The sequence below is a fragment of the Nyctereutes procyonoides genome, unplaced genomic scaffold, assembly GCF_905146905.1.
Source record: "Nyctereutes procyonoides isolate TBG_1078 unplaced genomic scaffold, NYPRO_anot_genome, whole genome shotgun sequence".
Taxonomy (NCBI): domain Eukaryota; kingdom Metazoa; phylum Chordata; class Mammalia; order Carnivora; family Canidae; genus Nyctereutes; species Nyctereutes procyonoides.
The window spans coordinates 100,288,234-100,310,758 of record NW_026575125.1 but is presented as its reverse complement, the minus strand read 5'-3'; the positions used below and the strand labels follow the sequence as shown (position 1 = coordinate 100,310,758).

The 22,525-nt window shown below is 40.0% G+C and overlaps 1 pseudogene; it reads left to right on the top strand.

Annotated features, from left to right (window-relative positions):
* The first annotated feature begins 713 nt into the window (after positions 1 to 713).
* On the top strand, positions 714 to 20,960 carry LOC129518083 (olfactory receptor 6N1-like; annotated as a pseudogene).
* Positions 20,961 to 22,525: the final 1,565 nt, after the last annotated feature.

The window sequence follows — 22,525 nt, the reverse complement described above, 5'->3', positions numbered from 1 at the left end:
CATACAGACAATAAAGCAGGCACATTTGCATTTTCAATTCGGGGAGAAATTAGGTTAAGGGGAACTTCAATGCCTGAATCTTGGATAGGGAGTGGGAAAAAAGTAAAAGACAGGGTCTTCAGGGAGATGCCAGAATCAGTGGCCCAAGGAGGCTGAACTCCAGAGACTGGGAGAAGCTAATGGGGAAGCCAGGACAGAAGAGGGAGACTGTGAGGAGGTAGTGTAATTTGCTTCAAGCTGGCTCTTACTTGTGACTTATTTGTGATTCAGATGAAGTCCAGTTCCCTGGCACTGAAAGAGCTATGCCCCCTCCCCATCTTCTAAGGACATCAGAAAGATGAATACAGGAGGCAGACCCAAGAGAGCTATGGAACACTTTGTAGGGAAGAAACTTAGAGCTACCCGCAGTGCGGTGAATTTTATTAGTGAGCATTATCTCTCTTGCTTTTCAGAAAATAACAAATGGCCTTAATAGCTTAAGGCATAGTTACCAACAAAATATATACTGCAACTTTCTTATAACATTTTTCACTATAGAACAAAACAAGGCAGGTCCATCATGGACCCCATTAAAGGAGCTTTAGTTACCAAAGTATCAAAAACATCTTGCCATTAGGTGTTCCCAAGGCAAGAAACCCGAATAAAGTGTTATTGTGATACCAGGGGTAATAAAAGCATCTAACGAAATGAGATACTTTCTTTCCTTTGCAGCAATGACTGTACCCATTGCTAACAGAACATACACTGGCCCAGATCCCCTCATGGCCGATAGCAACAAATCTGCAGAACAAAGGTAAGCATAGACTGAGTCAAGGTCAATATCCCTACCACATTAAATCCACATAAGGGCATGTGAGGAATTTGATGAGCCCACAAAGAAATTATCATATATCTAGATGCTTATTTATTTTCTATCTACTTTTAAAAAGGAACTTAAAAAACAATGGGTAAATTCTTGGTACAATTAGACAGAAATCTGTTAACAAAGAATAAAAGCAGTGCAATGGGAAGAAGATGGAGACAAAATATACTAACCGCCGCCCTCATATTTCTGGAATGCTGAAACAATCGAGTATACAATGTAGAACTGAGTTTCCTAGCAACCTAGGTGAAAATCAAAATACTATGTTAACACTCAGATTGTGATAGTACCATTTATGCTAGTTTCCACATGGACTTTTGCAATATGCGACCCATTTGTCTCATGGTCAATTAACAAGGGTAGTAAGAAATCATGATTGAACTAGTCTAGGGAGGTAGTAGGATTTAGAAAATCAAATATTTCCTATATGCTATTAGAGCCAGGTCAGTGTACTTCTATAAAGCTATCAGATCAGCAGATCTTTCCATACATCCCATGGACAATTAGGCCTTTTCTTCTGCCTGAGCACTACCAGTTTCCAGAGCTTCTTGGTCCTTCAAATCAGTGATTCTCAAGGGCAAGACTCGTCTGAGACCTGTTTCCTACACATTCCTGCTTCTTTCTAACTCTAGAGGCCAGGCGCAGCTCCTAATTTTCTGCTAGAGAATCCCCAGCACGAATCAGCTTAGAAGCTGATGACGCCATCATTGTTGCCTGGGAATTCTCTGGATTCCCTGTTAGGTTTGTTTGTTTGTCTTCCAATTTTTAATTTAAATTCTATTTGGTTAACATATAGTGTAGTATTGGTTTCAAGAGTAGAATTTAGTGGTTCATGACTTACATATAACACCCAGTGCTCATCATAACAATCTGTCAGGCTTTTGAACATGACTCTTCATATTCAAAGAAGACTCTTTGAATAGTCCTCTTCAGAAGTTGTGGCTTACCCTGTTTCCCCAATTTTAAGTGAACTTTATGAGCAGTCCTCGGCTTCTTCCTCACCTCCAATACTCCTACTCTTAGTAGATCCAAAATATTTCATACAGCTGGAGAGTTTTTGTCAACCCTCTGGCTAGGGTGTGGGGGAGAGTTAACTTCCATATGATGGGTTTCATTGCTTTCATTGTCTGACAGAGGAAAGCAGACACATTCACTAGGAGAAACAAACTTTTTTTTTCCTGGCCCTGATTTTGGAGAAGAATTTGTCATGAGGTTTTATATAAGGAGGAGCACTAAGCAATATAATATGTGATGTCCTGGAACAGGAACGAAATATGGGGAGCCAGCTGCAAACTACAAAAAACATCAATTCACAACTCTGCATCTGGTGCTCATAAATCAGAGCCTCACTGAGCTTATGATGCTGTTGCTGACACTCCAAGACCATGAAAATTTAGTCTGGGGCCAGGCACACCCCTATATTCCCATTCCAACCAGTCTTTTCATGGTTTTCAGAATCCGAATGCCCCAAATGCTTACTTCCCACTCTCTTCACTAGGCTTTAGCTCAGACCTGCCAGATGTGATTGAAGCTTGTCCTTGTGATAAGCATCAGGTAGAGAGCCTTGTGGAAAGGGGTTTTTGAAGGCCTCTACATCCTAGATAGTAATATTCATTGCCAATGAAAAGAAGTTAATTGTTATCAAGGAATGACCCTGTAATTCCTGGTTACTCTGCTTAGCAGCCATCCCCAATTCCTCTCCTCCCTTGATGGAGGAGGTTTCTCTGTCCTGGGGTCTGCCAACATGAGGGCTTTTCCTACAGAAGCCTCCTTTTCTCTGCTCTCTATTTATTACCCTGGAGTTTGTTTGCCAACAAACAGAAGGTGACTGATTGGCTACAAATATAGGAAAAAGTGAATTAAATATGGAGAAGGAGAATAGAGCTCAACTAGAGAGGGGTTCTATCTGTTCCCCCTTTGTCTCTGGAGCCAGTGCCTCACCCTTTCTTCCACCTTTCTCTGTCAGGGAAACACCCAGCCAGACAGAAGAACAATAAGACAACCATTTTGGAAAAGAGAATCAAAGAAGCCTTCACCCCAAGTCCTACCTTCCTTTCTACCTCTCTAAGGTAGTGAGCAAATAAAGAGACCTCTCCTCAGAGAGCAGGAGTCGTCTGCTCCATTTTTTACCTCAATTCAAAAACAATTCAAGTTTATATATCTCTCCTAACTTCATTCATGTTTATGCCTTCTATTCTGTCTGTAATTCCTGAGATCTCAGTTCATCTACTTAAGATGAAGGACAGCCAGTTCCCACTATAAAGATATAATTGTTTGTCATGGATGCTGTAGTCAGTTGATTAATGGCCTCCAATGATATTCAGCTCCTAATCCCTGTAAACTCTGAATGTTACCTTACATAGAGCAAAGGAAATTTTGCAGGTGTGATTAGGTTAAGAATCTGGAGATGGGGAGATTACCTTGGATTATTCAGGTGGGCCATAAATGTGATCATAATTCTTGAAAGTGGGAAGCAGAAGAGACAATATGACAGAAGTACAGAAGGATTTGAAGATGCTAGGCTGCTAGCTTTGAAAATGGAAGAAGTGGGCATGAGCCAAGGAATACAAAAAATGCATCTCTTGAAGCTGGAAATGGCATGGAAACAGATTCTCCTTTGGAGCCTCTAGAAGGAGCACAAACAAAGAGTTGCAGAAGGGGAGTTGGGTGGGCCGATGGGGTAACTGGGTGACGGGAACTGAAGAAAACACTTGATGGGATGAGCATGGGGTGTTATACTATATGTTGGCAAATTGAATTTAAATTTTAAAAATGTAAAAAAAAATAGAAGGTGCATGGCTCTACTGACACCTTGATTTTAGCTCAGTGCATAGATTTGTACTGCTTTAAGCCACTAAATTTGTGGTAATTTGTTATAGCAATAGGAAACTAACACAAGTGTCCTCTGTTTTGCTTGTGTCAGGAAAATCAGCCCATCCTACTCTCCTTCCCATGCCACAGAAAAAGCCCCATGTCAAGGATCTTCCTGAGAATGTGAGAAAAGTGGCCAGAAATTGTGGAGAGCCTCAGGAAGGTAGAAATAAGGTGATGAAGAGGGAAAGAGGAGCTAAAGGTGATGCCTGAAAAGAGCCCCATTTGAAGGAGGGACCTGTTCCCAGGGAAAGGCTTTGGGAGATTCATAGGCACATGGATTGAGGAAAGGCTTCTTTGCAGCTCTTATTTTCCTTCCAAAAAATGAAGAACCATAAATCAGTGTCATCCACCAAGACTGTATTTTAGTTAGGCAAGTCACTTTGCCTCTCTCAGTTTCCATTTCCCTCATCCCTGCATTGTATCAGGACAGTGATTCTTATTTCATAAAGTTGTTTGAGGGAATTAAGTGAAAGAAGGGAATAGGACATTACCATGGCTGGCAGGTAGTAAGCACTTAGTTAATTTAAATTAGTGCCCCTTGCCTCCTTGTCCCCAGAAAGCAACTTTTAAACACTCTGCTTTCCTGTCACTCTGTTTCCTCTTTCTTTCTATTACCTTGGTGAGGGCCTCTCCATCACCTACACAGAGATACTGTGGAATTTAGCATATGGTACTGGACTTAGTTTGGGGAATATTAGAAGAAGTGAACTGAGAACAGATGTCCAGGGCCTAGAACTGGCTGAGACAAGAACTATCAGGCACAGCCACAGGTTGCCATGGCGATGAATTCACGTCTTCCATTCAGGGGATGGAGGGTGAGATAGGGGACAGAAAGAGCAATAGAGCTTGTTCTGCAAGGTTCTGGTTTAGGAGTAAAGGAAGACCTGGCAGAGGTCAGAGCCTCTATGCCCAACCTGGTGTTTTCAAAACTTGCTTTGTCCTTTGGGGCTCAGTCCACCTTGGTTAGGGTCTCCCCTCCCAGAATTGCTTTTATTAAAGCAATGATTCAAGGTCAGGGAAGGACCTTTTTAGGGAAAAGATAATAGGATATGGGAATCGGGGTTACACTTGGAGTGTTCTGGTGTTCTTGACATGGGGAAGAACTACAGTCTGAGATACTTATCAGAAAACTCTGAACACCTCTTCTAAGATGGGAGTTCAAACTGAATTATAGGCAAATGGGGATATTTATTGATCTGTATCGCTAAACTGGATGGCTAAAACCACTAAGTCATCTCAGGCCTGAACACTTCTTTGAGTATTTAATAAATTCTCTGCTGTGAAGGATTTATTGATAAGGAGATAGTTTTAGAGGACTTCACATGCATGCATCTGTGTGTGTGTATGTGTGTGTCTGTCTGTCAAATATATGAGAGGGTTGCCTAAATTAAGTAAAAGGATTGAAAAAAGAGGTGAGTAGTTACTGCTAAAACAATAGTTGTCTACTTCACTAGTATATTTAGAGCCATCATTGGCTCCCAGAAACATATAATAAAATGAATAGATCACAGATAGAAAAATGGAGGAGGACATTACTTGACTGTAGTGTTGGTCTTTGCCTTTTGGGCAGTGAAGACCAGCCTAGCCAAGATTCTTTCACTGAACCATTCCTATGTTTTCAACTATATCAGCCCACCATACTTCCTTCTTAAAACTTCTCAAAACTTGAGAAAAGACTCCATCTCTTGATGGAGGAGAAAGATCATGGATTTTGGAGCTTGCACATTTTAGCTCTTGAGCAGAAAAATTTACCCACCATTTACAAGCTGTGTGAATTTGTGCAAGCAGACTCTGGTCCTCAGTTTATTAATCTGTAAAATGTAGGTAATACTCTACATATTGCGAGACTGTAAGTATTAGTGACAATACGTGTAAAGCGATGGGCATAATAAATGACATCCAGTACCGATGTGGTGTAGAGGCAAATGCATAGGCTTTATAGCAAGAAAGTTCTGAGTTCAAATCCTAGCTCTTCCACTTATGACCTAAGCAACTTCAGGCAAGTGTATGCATTTTCTGTTTTTCTATGGACATTCTTGTTCATGTCTTTTGGTAAGCTAATGTGCTCATTTATCTTGGGTATGTATACCTAGAAGTAGAATTGCTGGATCATGGAGCATGCATATGTACAGCTTCAATAGATGTTGCTTATCAAAGGTTTTCAAAGTGGTTTTACCAGTTTACACTTCCTCCAGTAGTGTATGAACAATCCAGTTGTTCTGTGTCCTCACCAACTCTGGTGTCATTTATCTTTATCATCTTTTACCATTCTGGTGGCTATTGTTTTGTAATACTTTTATTCACTCTCTATGACATGACTCATGTTTCATAGTGGTTGTTCTTTAAATCTTGTTACTTACTTAAGTATTCAAAAACTACTTATTGAGTGCTTTGTGTGCCAGTTGCTGGGGACAGACTCCTGAAGCCCTCAGTCCTATGCCCACTCTCCTTCCCTTCTACAGACAATCTACTGGCAGCATCAAGACCAGCCAGCACATGGTGTACAAACTTCCTTGAAAATTCAGAATGGGGGTGCCTGGGTGGCTCAGTCTGTTAAGTGTCTGCCTTCAGCTCAGGTCATGATCCTGGAATCAAGCCCACACCCAGCTCCCTTCTCAGCAGGGAGCCTGTTTCTCCCTCCCCCTCTGTAGCTCCCCAAACTTCTGCTCACTCTCTCTCTTTCATTCTCTCTCTCTCTGTCAAATAAATAAATAAAATCTATTTAAAAAAAAGAAAATTCAGAATGTTTCCAGTTTAATGTCATCTCTCCATCTCTAAATATTTATGTAACTTTTGTTGGCCTCTTTTCTTTTTTCTTTTTTCATTTTCCAAAGAAGTTATCACCCCCATATTTGCCAAAGCAAACATTCCACCTAGCTCTTGGTCCTACTGTTTTGTACACTCATCAGGATCTTGTTCCAACCACTATTACTCCTGACCTGACCCCAAGTTTTTAATCTCTACTAGCAAGTGTTAATTAACATTTTCCTTCAGCTAATAAATGTGCTAGGATCATGCTTACCCTAAGAAAGTCTTTCAATAATCCTACTATCCCTTAAGTATCTCTTTTGTCCCTTTAATTTCAACACAAAAATTCTTCTGAGCATTCTCTATAGCCACTGTCTCTGATGTGTGATCCTTACTCTCTTTCTCTTCTTTATCCCCTTAAAATCTGGCTCTACTGTGGAACTGCTCCTTGTCAATCACTAAAGATCATCTAATCACCCAAATCAGTAATATTTTCTCATCCTCCTTTTTCTCTGACCATCTCTACAATGTTGATCACTCCATCTTCCCCAAATCCTTATTCCACTATTTCCTGTTTCCTCCCTTCCTCATGTCATTTCTTGTCAATCTCCATTATAACTGTCCCTCTTTGCTACATCTACTCAAAGGAGGCATTCCCCAAGCTTTTGCCCTTGGGTCTTGTCTCTACCCACATTAACCTCAGCCATTTCCATAGTTGCAAGGATCATTTTTTTAAAGATTTCTCCCAGCTTCAATCTCCAAAGAAGAGAGAAGTCCAAACTTCTCCAAGGTAGCAGTCCCACAATTCCGTGATAGCATTACCATTCTAGTTAGAAAGCCTCCACACCTCAGTGTCAACTATTTAAGTTCTACTTCTCCGTCTCTCTCAACCCCCATATCCGGTTAGTCATGATTTCTTTTTTTTTTTTTCCTTTACAATGTCTCTCCTTTGTCCATTCCCCTCTTTGGCTTTCTTAGCTCAAGTGCTTAATACACTACCTTACATTCAGACTATTATACTGCAATAGTTTCTTAACTGCCTCCAGTGTCTCCCCTTTCCCATCCATCCTCTGTACTGCTGACAGACTAATCTTCTTAAAGCACCACTTTGACTGTCACTCCACTACTTTAAAACTTCCCATGGTTTCCCATTGTTTACAGGATCCAACCCCCACTCTTAAGGCTGCCAATAAGATGCTCCACAGTTCGACTGCAGTTGCCATTCCTCCTTTTCACATGCTCTGTGCTCCAGCCACACTCTGATTTTGTTGCTTTTCATACCCTGACTTACAACTATTGGTTAGTTGCATGCATGGGCTCTGGACTCAGATAAGCCCAAGTTAGAAACCTGGCTCTGCCATTTCATAGTTGTGTGACATTGGACAATTTATATAGCCTCTCTGATCTCAATTTTCTTTCTTTTTTTTCAGTTTTTTTAAATTTAAATTTAATTTGCCAACATATAGTATAACACCCAGTGCTCATCCCATCAAGTGCCCTCCTCAAAGCCCGTCACTCAGCTACCCCATCCCCCCACCCACCTCCCCTTCTGCAACCCTTTGTTTGTTTCTCAGAGTTAGGAATCTCTCATGGTTGGTGTCCCTCTCTAATTATACCCAATCAGTTGCCCTCCTTTTTCTAATCTATACAACAGGGACAATAGAGGAAACCTGCCTCATAGGATTATAATAAGGATTAAATGAAGCAATGTATCCAGAGTGCTTAGCAGAGTGCCTGGTGCATTGAGAACAACAACAAAAAAGGCAAGAGTTGGGATACCTGGGTGGCTCAGCATTTGAACATCTATCTTTGGCTCAGGGCTTGGGGTCCAGGATCGAGTTCCACATCAGGCTCCTTGCAGGAAGCCTGCTTCTTCCTCTGCCTATGTCTGCCTCTCTCTCTGTGACTCTCATAAATAAATAAAATCTATAAAAAAGGGCAAGAGTTTGCTATAATTGTACCCATATTATACCCATCTCCTCTCTTTGCTCCATCCATTTCTTCTTCCCTGAATGTCCTTTCCCAATCTCATCCACTGAAGTCCTTTGCACTCTTCAAGAAATACCTCAAATACTATCCCCTCCAGGAAGTCTTCTCTGCTTCCTCCAACCTGAGCACTTTGCTTGAACCCCTCTTGGCATTTTTCATCCCACCTTGGAATAAAGCTATCATCATTCTGTGCCAGACAATGCAAAGCTCTTTTCCCCCCAACCATATTCTAATTCTGTCTATATCACCCACAGCAACTACCACAATAGGTGGTACAGAACAGGCACTGAGTAGCTATCTGTTGCCTGACTATAGCTTGAGAATATAAGCTCAAATGGCAAAAAGAGATAATGGAGGAGGCTCAGAGTTAGTTATGGTAAACCATAACTATGGAGTGATTAAAGTTGCTAGTGGTGGCACTAGCACCCTCCCTCCTTTTCTTTCTCTTTTCCCCTGTCTCCTACTCCTACTTATTTTCTTTTCCATCTTGTTCTTTTCCTGTGTGGTCCTTACTATTGCAGTGTGCACCATGGCCATTATTTAATCCTGCCGATGGCCCTTAGCAGAAAGAGGTTCCTATAACAACCTCAGATCTTGTCCCTTTGTCCTTACCACTTAAGCTTTGATGAAAACCATACTCCTATCTACTACAAATTCTTACAAGAGGGGTTCATTAAACTTATGATCCAATTCTCCATCTGGAACTTCTGATAAAAATACAGGAAATTAGACTCCTTTATGTAAGAGCCACTTACTAGCCTTCCCAGATACCAATCACCACTCTGTATCAATAACATTCTTCAGCTCTTGAAGATTGTCTAGCTCAAACTTTTCTTTTAGTCTACAACTAAACTTTGAACATTAGTCATCCAATTTCCAGTCTTTTCTTCCTTGTCATCTCCTAAGTAAGTCTTGCTAAGTAAAAAGTTGTGACCATGTGAGATCACCTGTAAGCTTGATTGGTGTCCTCTGAATTTTCAATCATTCACCAAAAGCCATATGATTAGAGAGACAAATAAAATATGATCAGCTCTTTGCCCCCAAGGAATTTACAGTCTTTTAAATTAAGCTTTTACGATCTTTGCATTTTATATTCTGCTTGTTGAGAAACATTGGCTCTCTCAGCTCCTGACTCCTAATTATAGCATTACTCTGTTCTTTCAGCTGCTTTTCTTTCTTTTTAAGAAATATTTACTTGGGGATCCCTGGGTGGCGCAGCGGTTTGGCGCCTGCCTTTGGCCCAGGGCGCGATCCTGGAGATCCGGGATGGAATCCCACGTCGGGCTCCCGGTGCATGGAGCCTGCTTCTCCCTCTGCCTCTGTCTCTGCCTCTCTCTCTCTCTGTGACTATCATAAATAAATAAATTTTAAAAAATATTTACTTACTTAATTATTTACTTAATTACCTATTTATTTTAGAGACACAGAGAGAGCACAAGCAGAGGGAGGGGCAGAGGGAGAGGGAGAGAGACTCTCAAGCAGACTCCTGCTGAGCACGGAGCCCAACATGGGGCTCAATATAGGACCCCGAGATCATGACCTGAGCTGAAACCAAGAATCAGACACTTAACTGACTGAGCCACCAAGCCCCCCCAGCCACCTTTCTTTGCAGTGAATTAACTCTATCATCTTTGTTTGCTTTTTTCATTAACGAAGCTAAAAAGGAAAGAAGAAACTAATATTTGTTGAACACTTATTTTAGTAGCTGCTTTGCATACAAGGCACTTGCATTTAAATCACACAACAACCTATTGATGTGGTTGTTGTCCCCATTTTACAGATGAGGTTGCTGAATTTCACTTAAATAATTTGTTCTAGATCACCCAGCTAGCAAGAGTCGATGTTGGGATTTCATGGGATCTTTCTGGTTTCAAGCATGTGCTCTCTTCACTGCACAGCACTACTAAACCCCTTTATAAATCAACACTTGCACTCCAGAGTAAATTCCTTTTTCTTGGATGCAGGCCCTTTCCAATAAACTCTGGTATCAAATTTCTACACTGCCAGTCCCATTCTGTGATTCTTAACATTAGTGAAAGTCAGAACACTTTCTTCAACTGTTCCATCTACTCTGAAGTGAGTTCTCTGTGTGGACATAATCTCTGAGAACATTATAATATTTATTCTTTATCATGTGATCACACCTCAGAATGAATCCCCTCATTTTGACCATAGGAAACAAAGGTATGGAAAAAGCCCTACTAATGTACCTAGAGAACCCTTCATGGATGCATTCTAGAAAGAATGAAGCAAGTATTTGCTCTCAGTGTCTTCCTTAGAGAAAGAGGTAACACTGTTCTGGAAAAAAAAGTAAGTGTGCTTTTTAAATTTGTCTTACCAAAGAGATTTTAAGGGTGTAGTGGTAGATGTTTCCCTGATGCTATCTGAAGCCCAGAGAAATCTATAGTCCCATGACTCTATAATATTATAGATTATAATAATTTGGAATAAAGGCCAGCTTAAATTACAGGGCTAATTCTTTTTTTTAAACAAGATATACTACTTTAAAAATCTAAATTTATAAAACAAGCACAGCAACCAGACAAGTAATTATACTACAAAATATTCCTCACTCTTCCAAAATTTGCTTTAGGACTTCTGTTATTAGGAAGCTCCCCTAGGGACCTTGATGGGATGAGCACTGGGTGTTATTCTATATGTTGGCAAATTGAACACCAATAAAAAATAAATTTATAAAAATAAATAAATAAATAAATAATAAATAAATAAATAATAATTTGTAAAGTTAAAAAAAGAAAGCTCTCCTAATGCATCTGAAATTGGAGTAGTTTTACAGAAGCTAAAAGATACACACTTTAAAAAAAGATATATTTATTTATTGAAGGGGGAGGGGCAGAGGGAAAGAATCTTCAAGCAGATTCCCTGCTGAGTATGGAACCCGATGTGGGGCTTCATCTCATGACTTATGAGTTCATGACCTGAGCTGAAACCAAGAGTCAGACACTTAACTGACTGAGCCACCCAGGTGCCCCTAAGATACACACTTTTTAAAGGAGTACCTCTATTATATAATTTGAGATATATCTGTAGTGGGACTCTGCATGTATCAGGTATTCAGTAAATATTTTCTGACCAAAGAATAGAATGGAAATCTACAATGCAGCCATTTTCCTCTTGAGTATATTCAATAACTTGGATCAACAGCTTTAAAAGGTTGTCAGATGTCTGAGGTTTCTGCTTTAATGAATAGACATAAATCATTTGTAATCAGCAATATTGATTTATACTAGGTGTGCTCAGTTCTCTTGAGGAGGTTCAGCACGACCCCTGCAACCTTGTTTACAGTGTTAATTTTCTCAGTAAATACTTCCTTCATAGCTAGTGCAGTAGTGAGGCTCTGTAGCTTGTCATTCATAGAATCCCAAATTCATACTGAGTTCAAAAAAACGAACTACAGATCAGAGCCTGAAAAGAAGGACTGATATTTTCAAAAAGTCTCCTAGCAATATTGAACCAACGGGTTGTGGGGGTGGGGGCAAAAGTTTGAAAATACTTTTGGTCAGCTGTTGATTCATTACTGAACATACTCAAGAGGAAATAATTGTATTTTCAGATCTTTATTTAGTCAGCAAATATTGAAAGATTTCCACCATAGGTATATATTCAGTTTTATATTAGATGAGCTCCTCAAAAACCAGTGTATATTTAACTACAAATTAAAGTGAAAATAGTAGTTTGAAAGGAACTTCTATAAGTACTGAACTAGAGTTGAAGAGAGAGGAAAAGTGTTCAGAGACAAGATGAAAATAGAGTCAATCAAGATAGATGAACAAGAGAAAGAAAGATAAAATGTAGTAGCTGCAGATCAACCTTTCCCAGTATCTCAGTGTTGCCAAGAGTTGGCCCTATTCATAACAACAGAGAAATTTGGCTTTCAGAGTAATAATTGGCTCCTCTGAACTCACAGACTTCAGAGGTCAGGGTTTGGTGAGAAATTTGTTGGCATGAGACATTCTGGATGTTCTTTGTATACTCTATTATTTTATTTAACTTTCCCAGTAGAGGGAGAAAATCTTACCCTTGGGAAACAGGCTTATAGGTAATTGATTTTCATGAGAACAAGACACTGAACAATCAGGTAGGATCTGACTCCCAAATGGGAGGAAGTTATGGTAGGATATTAAGTTGGGAAGTTAGAGCAGCACCTCAACTGAGAATGTTCTTGCATGTGGATCCTAATCCTCCATCAAGATAAGCAAAACATCCAGAACCATAGGGTCATGGTGGCCATCCTTCTTTGGAGGACAAGGACAATGAGAGGTAAGAAAAAATCTATTTAGGTTTCTGTCAGCCGTGACCAAAATAGAACTTGCAGATTTGTGTTGGGATGGGGAAAAATGTTATACCAATAAATATTTACTAAGATCTTACTGGGCACTCACTTCTTGTGCTAGATCAGTGAAGGAAATTAGATGACAGCAATTGAAAAACTCCAAGATTGCACCTACCTTTCAAGGACTTAAAACTTTGTGAGAGAAATGACACATGAAATGAGATATATAGATATATATGTAACCATAACCATATTTATATGTACACAATATAAAATGTGAATTAAATTGAGCACTTATAGAGTGCTGGGTACCTCACCAACACTTCATATGGATTATTTCATTCAATCCTAAGGAAAACACTGTGAGGTAGTTTTATTATTTTATTATTGTTGATTTTCCAGTTGAGAAAATCAAAACACCAAGAGGTTACATGTCCAGAGTCACACAGAGTATGCAGTAAAATCAGAACTCAAACTCAGGTCTGTTGGACACAAAAGACCATGCTGTTCTCTACTCCAAACTACTACTTACTTGTGATATGATAAATCTTCTAGTACAAGCCAAAAAAAAAAAAAACCATGAGACTGTAACTATTGCAGCTTCCTCACTGCTGTAAATTTGTCACGATCCATGAAGAAGAGGAGTCTGAAAGCTTCAAAAAGAAAATGTGAGTGGTGACAGATACAGTTTTTGAATGCTACAGGGTGGAGATTAGAGAGCAGCAAGTAGGAGTGGTACTGAGATTTTTCCCATTGTCACAGTCAAACACCAGGACGGTGAGTGAAAGATGCAAGAAAATAAATGTCACTGCTATTCAGATGCCTGGCACTGTGAGCATATGAGCAGAGAAGTATTAAAATAATGGATCAGGATATTTCAGTTCTCCTGGATATAAACGAATGGAGGAGGCATAGAAAGTGTGGCAAATGCTCTTTCCTGACTCAGAGGACAAGGTAAACATAATAAGCCAATTAGAAAAATATAACTTCTTCAAAGGTAAACTTCTCACTCAAACTGAGTATTAGCATTGTGGAGACTAATTATTTTTTTCTAGAATGGTTTATTGATGAAATGTTTTCTGAATTCCATCAATTTCAGATTGTGGCTATAAAGTAATAGCCATAATTAGAGTCTATATTGATGGGGTAATTGAGAAACTGCATTTAAACAGATTATTTGGACCCCTAAATTTTTATATGAAATATCTTGACAGTTGAGACTAAAAGTATGAGCTCATTATTCTTTGCACAATTTACCAGGATAATTGTTGCTATTCTTCACATTTAGGCTAGGTATGTCTCATAATGACACATCACATATCATTTGGCCCAAGATATTTCTTGGCCCGTTTCATTGTCATGTTGACAAATGGAATAGAACAGGGGGAAAAAGGTATTTGGCACCAAAGAATATAGTTGAATTAGAAATATCTGTCACCAGGTCTCAATAATGTCTATCTTCCCAGTCTGTTTCTGGGTCTCAATAATGTTTGTTTCAGGCATTTTAGTAATGCCTGTCGCCAAGTCTCAAGGTGCACAAACACAAATAACAAAATCATTCCCTTGGACACCAAGGGGTTTCTCAAATAAATGTGCAGTTCCTTAAAAAGTGAGCTGTCTATAATGTTCCACAAGTTGTATTCAAAGGAAAAAGAAACTTTTACCAAAATTTCCTGCTGCATGGCACAAACAGGAATTACTCAAGAAAGACACCACGTGGGGCACCTGGGTAGCTTAGTGTTTGAGCATCTTGCCTTTGGCTCAGGTTGTGATCCTGGGGTCCTGGGATTGAGTCCCATATCAGGCTCCCAAAGGGAGCCTGCTTCTCCCTCTGCCTATATCTCTGCATCTCTGTCTTTCATGAATAAATAAATAAAATCTTTTAAAAAAATACTTATCTAAGAATTGACCCAAAAAATCAACTTCCTTTACTGGTAGAAGAGCTAGTATATAGTACCAGTTAAGGATTTCTTCTCTGCCCTTTCAAAGAGTCTATCTCTGGGTAGTTTTCCTGCTCACCAGCCTTTTCTCTCTCAGAAATTACTTTCAGGAACAGGCTTATACATATTTGGACCAAGGGATGACTTAAATTATGATGCTTGTGTTATCCAGATGATCTTCTGCACTACCAATTAACCTTGACATTTATCATTAAATGATTGTCCCAGATGTCAGCCTAGAATAACTTTGGGGAAAATAAATATCTAAGAGAACATTTGAGTGTTATGTGTTTGTTGCTTGCTTATTTATTTATTTATTTATTTATGGATAGAGTTAGGAGTTTGGAGGGAGGGAGAGCACTGGATATCTGATGTTTTAAGGATGCATGGTATGATGATTGAATATACATGTATCATGAAGTGATTACCACAATCAAGTTAATTAACACATTTTTCATTCACACAGTAACTGCTTTTTGTGATGAAAATTCTTAAAATCTACTCTCCTAACAAATTTAAAGTGTACAGTGACTATGATACTACAGAACAGTATTAGCAACTATAGCCATCATGCTGGGCGTTAGATTCCAGGATTTATTCATCTTATTACTGGAAGTTTGTACGCTTTGACCAACATCTCCCCATTCCCAGCCCCCGATAACCATAGTTCCACTCTCTGGTTATCTGAACTCATCTTTTTTTAGATTTCACATATAAGTGAGATCATACAGCATTTGTTTTTCAGTATCTAACTTATTTCACTTAATACAATGCCCTCTGGGTTCATCCATGTTGTTGCAAATGGCAGGATTTCCTTCCCTTTTTAAGGCTGAATAATATTCCACTGCATATATACACATTTTCTTTATCCATTCATGTATCAGTGGACATTTAGGTTGTTTCTATATCTTGTCTATTATGAATAATACTGCAATGAACATGGGAGAGCAAATATCTCTCTGAGATAGTGACTTCTTTTCCTTGGATATATATCCAGAAGTTGGGTTGCTGGATCATATGGTATATGTTTGATATAGCCAGATCATTGCTCTCCTTATCAAATTATAATACTTCTCCCTTCCAGAAGTTGTAATCTTCAGCTGCTTTTTGCTTCCTCTTCACCATCTCCTTTTCCAAGAGGTTTCCCTGGATTGACTCTAGAAGAGGTAACAAGTTTGGGCTTCCATAGTTAGTTTCTTACTTCCCTAACTATACTGATACGGTTTTGATTTTATGATTGTACTTTTGCAACTATTAATATCTCAGAGGTGATGGGAGGAGGTAAATTTGGGGGTTTTATTTTATATCGGGCACCAAATAATTTTTCATGCTAATAAATACTTTTTGGTGATTATAAGGATATAGGAGAATTAAAACCAGAGAAAAATCTGATTAAGGATATGCCAGGAGAAAGAGTGTATGTTTAATTGGATTTCTGGGTAAAGGAGAGTTCAGAACAAGCTGTTTTCCACCGTGTTTGCAAAAAGAAAAAAATTCCACTAAGATATCTGAATCTACTGTCCCAACCTAGTAAATCAAGTATAATGATATACTTGAATCATTCTTTACTGATTGAGGATCTTTCAGAGCCTACAACCATTATTTTGAGCATTAATTCTGACTGGCCAGAACTACAAAAGGAGATGGAGAAGAGAGAGTAGGACTGAATGTATTCTGACCCTAGGACATCTCCTGAAAATTGTTTTCCTGTCTAAGCTCATTTCATTATGTGACTCTCTCATGTAAAATCAAAAAGAAACAAAACAGAATTTTTTAAAAATCTCAGATACTTGATAGCTCAGGGTAGTTGGGTGGCCATTAATAAAGGTTTTGTGGAGACTCATGATGAAGGAAGTCTAACAGTCCCCATGGAATTATACTTTCCTGTGTTTCATCAGCAGGGGATGCTCCTGATAAGCTGTTTCTAACCCTGAGCTTTGAGCAATTTCTACAGAGTGAGTTAAGAGTTACATTGACCCATTCACTATCTTCCCTGACCCTTCCGAGACCAAGGGCAAGAATTTGTTAGGCTTTAGCTTAAGAGCTCATTATGTGACCACAGTGAGAGCTCTGTCTCTTGGGGCAGGGGCTCTGTCTGTTACCAGATTGTTGACCCATATGAGGATTGCAACTGTCATCTCAGCCATGGATCATACCCCAATAGATCTTTTGAAAGGCAGGAAGGAAGAAAGGGAGGAATGAAGGAATAAGACAAAGGAAAATTCCCCCAAGCTAAATTACCTACTTGGTCTATCTCAGAAAAAGACATGGTCATCCAGGTAGTTGCTTAATCGATGTCATTTTGTTAGAATAAACTTTTTTTTATTAAAGTATAATATGTATACATAAAAGCACAAAAAGATGTATTGGTTCTATGTAAAAAGCCCTAAAATTTTAAAAAGTATGGTTAGCATACAATTTTATATTAGTTTCAGGTATATAACACAGTATTTTGACAACTCTATACCTTATGTTGTGCTCACTATGGTAATTGTAGTCACCATAGAATATTATGACAATATTATTGACTATGTTCCCTATGCTGGGCTTTTCATCTCCATGACTTATTTATTTTTTAAAAAAAAAGATTTTATTTATTTATTCATGAGAGACACACACAAAGAAAGAGAGAGGCAGAGACATAGGCAGAGGGAGAAGCAGGCTCCATGCAGGGAGCCTAACGTTGGACTTGATCCTCCCGGGGTCTCCAGGATCATGCCCTGGGCTGAAGGCAGCGCTAAACTGCTGAGCCAACCGGGCTGCCCTCCATGACTTATTTATTTCATAACTGGGAGTTTGTATCTCTTGATCGTATTTCACCACCCTTTCACCCACCTCCCACCAGTTTGTTTTCTGTGTTTGAGTCTGTTTGGGTTTTTTGTCTGTTTTATTCTTTTGATTTCACATATAAGTGAAATCATATGGTATTTGTCTTTCTCTGTCGGACTTATTTCACTTAGCATGATACCCTCTATGTCCATCCACATTGTCACAAATCACAGGCTTTTAATCTTTTTTATTAAAAAGCCCCCAAATTAACTCACCTTGCTCCATCCCAGCCTGGTCCTAGAAACCATGTCTTACTTGGATTACTGTATTAGCTTACTCACCAGTTTTCTCACTATCCTTGTTAGCCCCTTACAGTCTGTTCTTTGCATAGAAGCCTAAGGGATCTTTTCAAAATGTAAATCAGACCACACCTTCTACAAACTCACCTCCTATCACTCATCCCTGAGCCTGCCTCACCTGTTGCCCTCCAGCCACAGTGGTTTATTTTGTTCTTTGCTTGTTTGTTTTATTTCTTCTAGTGTTCAGATGCTCATCCCACTTAGGGCCTTTGCACATGACACCTTTCTACCCATAATACCTCCCCTCTGATTGTTCTCCTAGTTGGCTACTCCATATACGACATATTTCAGTTGAAATACAACCTCCTCCTCAGAGCCATCTTCCCTGACCATCTCATCTCCAGGCATATTATTCTTTGTATTAGGATTCCATATTTCTCCCTCATAGCATTTATCACAGTAGTAATTTTACAGTTACTTTTAAGATCACCTCCACTACTAGGACGCAAGCTCTGGGAACTTTAAATTTTTATTTATTTATTTATGATAGTCATCACAGAGAGAGAGAGAGAGGCAGAGACATAGGCAGAGGGAGAAGCAGGCTCCATGCACCCGGAGCCCGACGTGGGATTCGATCCCGGGTCTCCAGGATCGCGCCCTGGGCCAAAGGCAGGCGCCAAACCGATGCGCCACCCAGGGATCCCCTCTGGGAACTTTAAGATCATGGCTTTCTTGTTCCTAATTTTATCCCCAATGCCTATCTTACCCAATATATGGCACATAGCAGGTGTCCAAAAATATCTGGTAAGTGAGGAAAAGACTGAATGAAAGAATGAATAGAATTCTCAGCTGAAGCCTCTCTTTTGCAGCAGCATGAATCTGTCTTCACTGCAAGAAAAAAGAGGATGGGAGAGGATTCAGCGAGGCTGGTGTGCCTTTGAATTTGGAGGCACTAAGGAGCACGCTTGTAAACTAAAAGGGGAAATTAAGTTTATTTCATTATTAATTAATGAGAGTTGGGATTGAATAATAAAAATCTAATGATGTTAATGTCAGTTCTGAATGCTGAATGCAGTCTCTGAAGACAAGGTAAAATGGTAATAGGACACTGCAGTTTAATCCCCCAATTAGGAAACAGCTGTCACCCCTAGGGACAACTCTAGTTACTGATTGATTTTCCTTATACACTGTAATTATATTCAGTACCACCTTAGGCACCCTAAATGTCCTGGATACCCCATTATATGTGGATCTCCCTTTACACAAGCCCAGTGTATTAATCCAGATTAGTACAAAGGGTAAATTACGGAGAATTTTTTTTTCATGTCACAGGAGCATTCTTAATAAGATTCCTTTGAATAGCAAGTTCCCTGAGTGGATTTAAAATAGGATTTCATTTGCAAAAAATATGACTTAACTGTAATCTGTTAGGGACACATTGTCTTTTTCAAAGCAAAGCAACAGCTTTATTCCCTGGCCAGACTGAGGCTTCATTTTAGAACACCAACTAAACCAAGCCCCTAACCCTGGCTTCACACTTACCCCTAATTTAGGCTACAACACAGTCTGATTTTCAATTCAATCACAGCCCAGGCGCTAAGACCACACAGCCATTTCAAAAATATGAGTCTTTGAGCTCTGGGGAGGGGAGGGGGCCTTGTAAGGAAGGGAGAGCTGCAGCCATGACTCACTGCAAACCCATCCCTGCTGCTGAAAAAAAAAATAACTCTAAATGCACATCCTACTGCTTGTGAGTCAGGGATGTCATTTTCATTTATGAAGGATGGAACATTATTTTTCTCTAACATTTCAAGTGAATAATTTTACATACATTTCCCCCGATTTCCATAGGAATTTGATGCCATGGAAGCAATCAGCTACATGTCCCCAGAGCCTGGCAGAGAGTCTTATTTTTCTTACAGGTACAGTAAGATCAATATCTCTGAATTTTCCTCCTCCCTCTAATTATGTTTCTGGTGAAATCCACCCTGATTTAGGGGTTCAGTGGGAGATAGGGTGGTCTGAAATTCTTGATGTTATTTTAGGATCTTGGACTCATGCTTTTATTAACTCTCAAAAGCTGAGTTTCAGAAGTTCAGAGAAGCTTCTACATGATGCCCCTATTAAGAAGTGTTTGCCTCCCACTGTGAGACTCCCAAAGGTAGACTTGTCACATGTTATGTCAAGGAAAAGAGCCAAAAAGAGCAGAGGAGATGCCCTCTATGTTCACTCTCCAGGGCATAGTTTCTGATTCTGCTACAAGTATTAGATAAATATACCTGGTAGAACAAAACAGAAAATTTGTTCTGGAGGAAAAAAAAGACAAAACCTTTGAGTACTATAGTATACGATGTTTCTGGTGCCATCACTTCCCTCCAAGAGCACAGCTCTTTCTCAAATTGGTGAGATTTCTTTTGTTTTCTTTTCTTTCCTGTTTTGTTTTGTTTTGTCTAATCTTTGAATCTCACAGACACAGGTAATCTGACCATGATCAAAGAATTTCTCTTCCTGGGACCTGGGAATCTCCAGAGGCTACAGTCTTTTCATGTGGGATATTTCTGGGCATCTATGTAGTGACCATGCTGGGGAGCATTTTCATCCTTCCAATCATTGCTTTGAGCTCAGCCTCCAAACCCTCATGCACTTCTTTTGGTCCAATCTTTCCTTCCTTGAGATCTGGTATACTACTTCCATTGCCCCTAAGATGCTTCAGACCCTCTCTCAGATCTTGGGGCAATTTCTTTTGCAGGTTGTGTGGTCCAGTTTTACTTCTTCAGTTCATTACGGTAGTCGAGTGCTTTGTGCTACCAGCCATGTCTTCTGACTATCACCTTGCTATCTGCAGCCCCCTCCAGTACCCATCCCTCATGAACTCCTACACATGTAGTCTGTTTGCAGGTGGGCCTTGGCTGGATGGTTTCCTAACCCTTGTAGTCACTGTTTCCATGACTTTCTAGCTGCCATTCCATGCAGCCTATGAGATTGACCACTTCATCCGTGACCTGGCTCCTATATTGAATCTGGCCTGTTCTGATCCTGAGATGGTGGAGAAGGCCACTTTCCTCCTGGCTTCCTTTGCCTTGGTGCCAGGCATGAGACTGAATACTTGGGGATTCAGGCCACTGCTGCTCCCTCATTCTAGGGCACTGGCCAGCAGAGCAGGGACCCTCCTTCTGGTCCTATAGCCTAAAGCCCTTGGGACCTCCAGGTTAGTCTTTGCCTGGTAAAATCGAGTTTGCCAGACAAATGCAACTCCATCAGGCTATACCACCATATATAAATGCCTTTTAGGGGAAAATATGAAAGACCCAATTTACATGTTACAAAAATCTCCTCTCCCTTTCTGTCTCTCTCTTTCTCCTTCTCTTCCTCTTTCTGCTTTTCTCTCTTATAGAAATATCTGTTGGTGCTAAGAGTTTTGGCTGCATTATGTACATGTACCCAGGTATACATACACACATTTATATACACGCATAGTCAGCATCCAACTTATTGTCTAGTGCTTACTATTATACCCTATTAGCTTCTGCCTAGCAACGCCCTTTACTGTGCCTCTCCTCAGGATTCATGCACATTCACTTCCCCTTCTGTTATTTCTTACATCATCTGGCCCTCCACTGAGCAGAACTGTCTCTAAAATCCTCGAACAGCTATTGACTGTTCCACTCACTTGAACAGTTAGTTATGCAACCCCCTTGAAGATTGGAATAACATCATTCTTACTCCTCTTAATGTCCCCTAGCATGGTGCTCTGCACAGAACAGATACAAAATAATTATTTGTTGATTGAATGAATCAAAGCAATCAATGTTTGGTGTATGAAGAGAATGAGGTAAGTTACTTTTCTCTGCCTACAGTGGCTTTTCCTCCCCGCTTCTTCCTCATGGTCATAGATACCCCCAACTTTCTCCATAGCTCTGACGGAGCCCTCCTCTCAACCTTGATCCTTGCCATACCCTCCCATCCACTTTCTCCAGAGTGGCAGGTGTATCTTTCTAAAATACAAGCCTGGCCCTGTCCTTTCTCTGTTTCCACAAACTCTCCATGATTTTTACCCCTGTGATGGAGTCAGAGCTCCTGAGCCTGGCTTCTAGGCACCTCCTGAGCTCACCCTTCAACAGTCCCCTCTTCCCCTTTGTGCTCCAGTCACACCAAATCTCTCAAATAGACTTGGAAGCCCCAAAAGACAGGATCATATACTTGCCATGTCTCTCTCACAGTATCTAGTTCCAGAGTGGGACAAATAAGTAGTTGCTCAAACAAAACATCTTCAGTCAAATTGTAATGCAATTTTCACTTTCCTTTCCTCTTTATTTCCATTTATTGGCTTATGAAGCACTTTGGCTTGAGGAAAAGGTAATTGTGATTGGCTGTTAGTGGTGTGTGCGTATGTGTGTGTGTGTGTGTACCTCATTTCACCTGCCCACCCTCCTGGTGGGCACCACCAGGAGTACAGATACACCCTCCAAGAACTAACTACAATATTAGTCAAAGAATGCCAAACAGTTTGGGAAATACTTTCCCAGCTGGTTCTTCCTACTCCCTTCCCAACCACCCACAGAGCTCCCTCTTGTATAGGGTCTAATTGTCACTAATCTAGTTTTAACTTCTTGTAATTACCCTCAATTAGGAAATAGAGCCTTCAGAACACGCTCCTTGTGGTTAAGACATGGATCCAGAGTAGAAGTGTAATTACTTTTCAGCCTCTCAGGGGTTCTGTCTAGCCTTCTGTGCAGATGCCAAATGGAAA